At 38.2% G+C, this 8,032-nt stretch overlaps 1 long non-coding RNA gene across 3 annotated transcripts; it reads right to left on the bottom strand.

Moving 5' to 3' along the window:
- Positions 1 to 512: 512 nt before the first annotated feature.
- LOC125787493 (uncharacterized) lies at positions 513 to 7,692 on the bottom strand. 3 transcript variants are annotated; one of them, XR_007429363.1, is made up of 6 exons: positions 7,407 to 7,692; positions 6,074 to 6,143; positions 4,979 to 5,069; positions 4,211 to 4,344; positions 2,881 to 4,086; positions 513 to 1,256 (listed from the first exon to the last, which is right to left on the bottom strand). It is a non-coding gene; the product is annotated as an uncharacterized LOC125787493 (long non-coding RNA). The 3 variants fall into 3 exon arrangements; XR_007429364.1 differs by having other exon boundaries at positions 7,305 to 7,453; XR_007429362.1 differs by lacking the exon at positions 7,407 to 7,692 and having other exon boundaries at positions 6,074 to 6,235.
- Between the last annotated feature and the right edge of the window lie 340 nt (positions 7,693 to 8,032).

Raw genomic sequence — 8,032 nt, forward strand, 5'->3', positions numbered from 1 at the left:
AGCCTCAAACCTACTATCCCATGACTTGTAGAAGTAATGTGAGTGTAATTCCTAAGTGGTCAAACATCACATAGAGGCGAGTTGTTGAAAATTACACTTTGGTTTTAAGTATAACAAAAAGGTGTAACAACACTGAGAGCCTTTGTATATTACCAGATACATTATTTATATAAATTCAATTAAATGAATAACTTTCACTGAAATACAAAACTGAAATTGTCCTTGGAGCTGACATGACCTTATCAACCTTATCATATTTGGGAATATGAGACACATGGGATAATCAGCTTTTAACTTCAGAACATCTCTGTTCATTACATTAATAATAAATCAATAATTTCTGATTTATTCTTTCAGTGTTCAGTTGAAGTGTTAAAAAGTGGTTGAATGTGGGCATCAAATCCACATTTAATAAAATATTAAAATTATTTTTTTTCCATAAACACATTTCAAAAAACTTAGCGATAGTGTGATCAAATAAACAGACAAGAGTGATAGCAATAAAAAAAAACATTTATTGACAAAGTTAAGAAACAAACAAAATTAAGAACAGTTAAAAAAAAAAAAAAAAAAAAAAAAGTGTCCAAACCTCTTTTGAGTAAGCACAAAGGAGACAGCGGCAAAGAAAATTCTCTCAGAAAGAGAGATAGAAACCTTGAGAGGAACCCATACTCCTTGGGTCAATACACAAATTAAAAATGTAAAAATCTGAAAAAGACAAAGAGCATAAACATTAAATGAAACAAAAATATATACAATGCAAATATAAAATCCCGTATAAAGACATACAATTAATAAACCCGCCTTTAATTTAATAAAAAAATAAATAAAAAATAATGTATAATTAAGTACAGAAAGATTAATAGTAAAATAGTAAAAGGTAAGTACAATATTAATTTATTAAAGCACTAAAAGACAAACGTTAAAATGTTTTTTAGCCCAAAATAAGACTAAAACACCAATACAATAATCATTAATAAAGCAAGTAACTAAGCAATAAAAGAAATATATACAAAAAGTGTATGGATTAAAACACTAACAGTATACTACATAAAGATAAATACAGTTAAGTAATTAATAAACATCAAAAGATAAACAATATCAAGATAAAAGGATTAAAGCCTTAAGTACATGAACACAAATACAAAACAGGAAGCAATTAAAAGCATACAATACACAAAACGATTAAAACATTTATATAGTTAAAGAAAATCATTACCTTTTTAAAAGTATGGAATCAATAGCTTTATTAATACCTGCTAGGGTTGTCACGATACCAAAATTTTGACTTCGATACCGATACCAACTGTAGTATCACGATTCTCGATACCAAAACGATACTTGGAAGAAAAAAAAAACAATAAAAATATCTGAACATAAAATGTTTATTTTTGATTGGACTGTATTGAACACTGAACAATCGGTGCAAACGTTTTTATTCTAAAATGAAACATTTGAACAAAAAACAAGTTTCGTTATTATAACCTTAACTATAACATAATTATCTAAACACTTCCTAAAAACTAAAACCTCTTCTTTTCTGAAACTACACTGTGGGAAGTTTCTTTGCATGTTTAAGGTTCTTAGCCAGGAAAACAAGTGTGTCCACATGGTCTTCTGTCAACCTTGTTCTCCTTGGACTGCAGATTAACCACACGTGCGTTATCACATGCAGCCTCGAAAATTACGCTTTTAATAAGGAGATAAAGTGGATATTATTTTTTTTTCTGCCTCAGTTTATTTCATGCGCTGTTTGTATATAATTGGGGATTGCAGGAGACTGGATTGATGGATTCTCTTAAGTCTGGTTTTGAAGGTAAGAGCGTGGGGGAGCCGCTGGTGGGGGTTGAGGGGGTGGAGGGAGTGACCTGAGGTAACCCTGCAGCGAAAAACAAGCAGCTTTTAACTCTGAACACGCGCTCTTTCAGCTCTAATTCAGGAACCGTACATCCTACAGTAAAACGGAGCGAATCCGGAGAGACAGACGGTTCGAATGGTGTATAACATGTCCGCATTCGATCAAATATGGACGTACGAGAAACGGAAATATGAAAATTATGATTTCATATTTTCAGAAGCAAGGCATATTTCGCCCTAAATGTTTATTTTCTGAAAGGAGATCCAGCTAAATAGGCTAGATAACTGAAAAGCCGAGATTCTAAGCTTTAAAATGGCATATTGGGTGTCTATATTGAACCTATAACTATTCATAAACACAGCCAGATATTAAATATTATAAATTTCTGGCCCGCCGGCGGGCCAGGGCTAGTAAATCTTAGTAAAGCTACAGACAGAGTGTATCTTGACTAACTCCACTAACCTGTCGACTTCTCAGCTCTTTGTAGAGATCAGGGTGCTTGTCTGCTAAATGCGTAGCCAGGTTGCTGGTGTTCCCTCCTCTGCACTGGATAGACTTATAACACCGTTTATAAACTGGGTTTGTGGTGTTGGTCGGATTCCCTTCTTCATCAGCGATGTAAGCAAAATTTGCCCACACTTCACTCCTCGCGCCCGTTTTGTCCACAATTCGCGGACGAGAGACATCTGTTATTTTAGACGTCGCCATTCTACACTCGCCGCTGCTCTGCTGGCTTGCGCGTGCGTGTGTCGCTCAAGCGAGTCAAATGAATCGATTCACACGTGAATCGATTCATTTGTTCAGAACACTAAGTTTATCTGAATCCTGCCACACCGACTGCTGCGGTGTGAATCAGTTTTCTTATGAACTGAATCAAATCGCGCCTACTAATTTGACTCATTTGAAGCTAGTGACTGGGCTATATAGTATCGAAAGCATCGAACGCTAAAGAACCGAATCGTTTGTGATGACGTAGTATCGAAAAAGAATCGAACCTTCGGTACACCGTGCAACTCTAATACCTGCTATTTTCCTTAGGTGTGTTTTATAAAAAACCCTCTAAACTAGAGTATAGAGCTGGGCGATATGGCCGAAATTAAATCCAATTTTCGATTTAAATAGATTTTTTCCCCCTACTAAAAATCAAACTAAAGATGATAAAGAAATGGTTAAAAACTAGTTCTTATTTAATTTGTTTTCACTTAAAATGTTCCATTTGTGGTTAAAGTGCAACCAGAAACAAGCAAAAATATATATATATTGTAAACAGTGAGTCTAGTGAGTCTAGTGTAAACATCTAGTGACTTTTAGAAAGCTTTCTCCAACATAGTTTAGGTACTGACACAATGCACCCTCAAACTTAAAAAATAAATAAATAAAAACACACCCTTAAAAACAAATAGAAATAAATAAAATGGTGCCCTTTTTTGATAAAACTTACAAAGTAGACAATAGAAAACAAGTACAATTTATATGCTCTTAAGTAAATACTTTTCCCTATTGGGCTAGAATTGCAAAACAAAGCATTTAAATAAGTGCCAGTGTTCTATAAAATGAGATCTTTTCTCATGAATATGCAAAACATCTTAACTTGTAGTGCATACAAAACCTGGTACACGGTTGGAAGATGCCGCAAAACCGAACCAACTCCAGATCACGGAGCTAGTTGCTCTTAAGCTCCGCCGTCATGTGTTTTGTGTATGTGTGTGTGTGTGTGCGCGTGTGTGTTTGTGCGTGCGAGGGAGGGAGGGAGTGAGGGGCGGTGGGTGCGCGCGCTGGAGGGAGGGAGGTATGGAGGGAGCTAGCTAAGCTCACTCTGTGCCCACAGAGGAGCGTCTGTGGTGAAAAAGAAAACTCAGAGAAAATCGATTTTCATAAAAACACATTGTCCTTAACTATAAATTCGAATTTATCGATAAAATCGATTAATCGCCCAGCTCTACTAGAGAACTCTCTAAACTAGAGATTGAAAATATAGATTTTTTAAAATTATTATTATTATTGTTTTATATGGTACCTGACTGAGGTGTGCCTGATGTGGTGGCTGTGTCGTGGTGTATACTTAGCCAGGGGTCATAGAGCAGATGGTGGAGAGATGATCTGAGACTTCTTTGAGGTGATCTCCGTGCTGGTGTTGAAGGGTCACCTCTCACACACAGCAGGATGATTCCTATCTGCAACACTGTGGAGGATTTGGCCTCATGGGTAAACCACTCATGAGGAAGGTCCTGAAAAGTAAATTAGAGACAGTGACTGAGCGTTAAGGAATGTTTTTGACCTGAATCTCTATTCAGTAATGGTAGCTTCTCCGAAGACAGTTCTCTGCCTGTAGTGTTCACTGAAAACCCATACCAGAAGAACAGAAGATGAAGGCGTGGTTCCTAACTGTACATCTGAACCAGGATGTTCTATGGCTTGAGGTCACAGTGCAGAACCCCTCTGGCATGGACCTCAATCACGCCTTCAACTAGCTGCCTTAGAAGTACCTACAGAGTGTAAGAAACAGACAGAAGGAAATTACAGTCGCTATAGAACAGGCTAACAGTTATTCAGTGGGTAGCTGCTACATTAAGGGTGAAGAGAGTTCAGGTACATAACGATTTTCCAATGATTTCACAGTTGCAGACAAATTTCCAGAGTCAGGATAAAAATCACGGCTAGAGTCTGGCTAGAGTCGAGCTGCAGTTGAGTTGCGGTCGTGTCATCTCAATCGTTAAGTGTAAGGTGGTTACGATTGAAAGTTTTAGTCAGTCGGGTTTGGGTACTGGCGCTCCGATAAAATCAACTGGGTTTGTTTTTTATTTATTAGCAGTGTGAACAGCAGCTGTAAGATCGAAAGAGCGTATTACACCTCTCTGTTTGGAAATATTTTAAAGTGGACTGCAAAGGCAGGATTTTACAAGGTGGGAAGGAAAAAAAATGCACATTCAACAACAAACATGATTTACCACCTGAGAAACAATAAGCACCCTGCAGACACTCAGTACAATTAGCAACAGCACTGCCAACACATTTCTCTGTGTGTTTCCGTCCCTTAATTAGTTCCCCCGGTAAGTCAGTAATAAGAATAAATAGAGTAATAATATTAAGCTATTAATGTATTAACATATATTCATCAACCTCTTTTGGGTGGGGATGGAGAAGGTCGAGTGGCCAGTGCTTCAGCTGGAGCTCCAGGACACTGAGGATGTTGTGTCTTTTGGAACTGGGCCTGATTTTACAGAACAGAAACATAACAGTTCATGGTAGCTGTATCAATTTATCCAATAAAGTAGATCTACAGGTCTTACTTTATATAAATAAAACTAACAGACATAAAAAATATATTTTTTAAAACACACAGGCCTCCATGAAAATGTTCAGGACATCCAGAATGGCAAGTATTTAAAAACACGGTCCAGTGTTAATTTTTAGTAACATGTTTAAAGTCTATACTATCTAAGACAGTGAGACAAATACAGCAACTTTTCTAAAATTACACTCTTCTACTGCAGCACAGACGTACACTCCCTCCTTAAAAAAATGCTCAAAACCAGAAAAAACAAACAAACACACCCTGGGAGGTTAGCTCTTTAAATAGCTTTTGACCAGCATAGGTAATGTTTATTTCTGGATGATCAGCTGGACTCAGCAGGGCCAACATTAGTAGCCTAGTCTTTTAAAATTAATTAACTCATTTTGTTAAACCCACAAAGTCCAGTAACAGCTGTGTTTATTTGTTTTTTAAAGTCACTGGTTAAGCTGCGGGTGTAACTTCACAGACCGCGATCTCAGTTCACAATTATGCAGCCACACATCTTATAAAATCTCCTGCTCCTAACCAAATATCCAGCACAACAAACCCAGCTTTAAACCCAAACCATCGCTGTATAAACAGAGACAGAGGAGAAGTTTTCTTTCAGTGTTTTCTGACAGAAACTGTGAGGATTCAAAAAAAAGACAAGAGTGTGTTTACTAATCCGTTACTCGTTCGTGATGAAGTTAACGCTAACTTGCACGTACAGTGGATTCACGCGGTTAGTTAATAGTATGCAAAATGCAGTGAATGCTGCTGTTTGGGGTCAAAATAAACTAAACACCTTAGCTAATAAATCATGGACTGCAGAAAACTAAGCTGGAGGCACAACAAACGCTAGCTCTGTAAGTTAGTTGTCTAACGGAGTTACGTTAAGTGCATAAACTGCCTGCACAGATCAGAACATAACAGCAGCTTACCTTTTCATGTTAAATCCACGACGAAAGCATTCTTTTCTCATATCTTTATAAAATCCAGTTGCAGCGTCACCTGCTTGTTCAGAAACAAAACAAACACCCAGCGCCGTTTAAGAGCTGATTCACGACCTTCTCTCCCAGCACAGGGTGTGTTTTTCTCAATCAGCAGCACCTTTTAAACCACGCTGTAGTTCAGTAATAAGATCGCGTTTCACCGACTCCGGTCTAATTCGGCAGGGTTTTTGTAGATATTTAACTTCTGAATCTTATTAATACTGAATTAAAGTTATGGTAATCTGGCTAATGTTAAAAAGTCAACTAGCTTTTTACCAAAACACTTTTAGTTAATTTATACCTAATTTTAGCGGTGTGTTCCCACAAGACGGAAAAAAAAAAAAAAAAAAATAAATAAATAAAAAAAGAGGGGGCCGTCTGCGCATGCGCGAATATTGGCGGCCGTCTGCGCGGCTGCTAAATTTCGCGCATGCGCAGACGGCCCCCAATATTGGCGCATGCGCAGGCGGCCCCCCTCTTTTTTTTTATTATTATTATTTTTTTTTATTCGTCTTGTGGGAACACACCGCTAAAATTAGGTATAAATTAACTAAAAGTGTTTTGGTAAAAAGCTAGTTGACTTTTTAACATTAGCCAGATTACCATACTTTAATTCAGTATTAATAAGATTCAGAAATTAAATATCTACAAAAACCCTGCAGAATTAGACCGGAGTACCGAGAGGAGCTCTCAGGCCTGTTAGGTATTTTAACTACCGTTAGCTAACTGGCTGTTTCAGCTCTCGGTGAAACGCGATCTTATTACTGAACTACAGCGTGGTTTAAAAGCTACTGCTGATTGAGAAAAACACACCCTGTGCTGGGAGAGAAGGTCGTGAATCAGCTCTTAAACGGCGCTGGGTGTCTGTTTTGTTTCTGAACAAGCAGGTGCTGCTGCAGGTAATCGAGCTAACTGTAGCTAATTAGCTTAGCCGGCTGAGCTAACTGAAGCTAATTAGCTTAGCCAGCCATGCTCCACTCGCTAGCTCGTTAACGTTAGCTATCTTACAGCGTTATTCGCCATTAACACGCTTTAAATAGTCTTTAAATAGTGGTAAGACTATTTAAAGCGTGTTAATGGCGAATAACGCTGTAAGATAGCTAACGTTAGCGAGCTAGCGAGTGGAGGATGGCTGGCTAAGCTAATTAGCTACAGTTAGCTCGATTACATGCAGCAGCACCTGCTCGTTCAGAAACAAAACAAACACCCAGCGCCGTTTAAGTATCATAATAAGACCGCGCTTCACCGAGAGCTGAAACAGTCAGCTAACTAAATTACTCACCGGGACTTACAGAGCTCCGCCGCGCTGCTCTAATCTAATCCGGCAGGGTAATAATCACTATCGGTGCTTAAGGCCCGCTGGAGGCCCGCTAGTGCCGCTGTTTTAAGACTGAGGGCTTTAAATGAAAACAGAGTAAAGGGGAAACACAGTAAAAAGCAGCGCAGCGGACCTTCAGCACCAGAGTGAAGAAATACTGGATTATTTGACCCAATATTAATAACTGTTCCCCATAAAACACAGCGAGGCTTTGGACTCCTGCAGTCCCCCTACAGCTCCCGGAGAAAAGGACGTCTTTCTTGTGGCTACTGATTCAGTGGAGTGGAGCCACGACCATTCAAAACTAGGCTCGGGGTTTTTTTGTTGCCCGAAAGGTTTTTAATTTGTGTGTTTTAATATATTCATTATATGTTATATTGTATTAAAACGTGAGACATAAACGTAAATAATCATAATTTAATAGGAACGGTGAAATATATTATTTTAATTATATTAAATATCATGCCTCAAAATCTCAGATCTCCCCCTCTTTTCCAGTGACTTTGGTTTCTTCCAAAAGTCTGTTGATGAGAGGGCGGGCGGAGCTGGACTGGAGAAAGAGGGCCGGTGTTCTGTCGAATTCTGCTACA

This window comes from Astyanax mexicanus, chromosome 24 (genome assembly GCF_023375975.1).
Source record: "Astyanax mexicanus isolate ESR-SI-001 chromosome 24, AstMex3_surface, whole genome shotgun sequence".
NCBI classification, from domain to species: Eukaryota; Metazoa; Chordata; class Actinopteri; order Characiformes; family Acestrorhamphidae; genus Astyanax; species Astyanax mexicanus.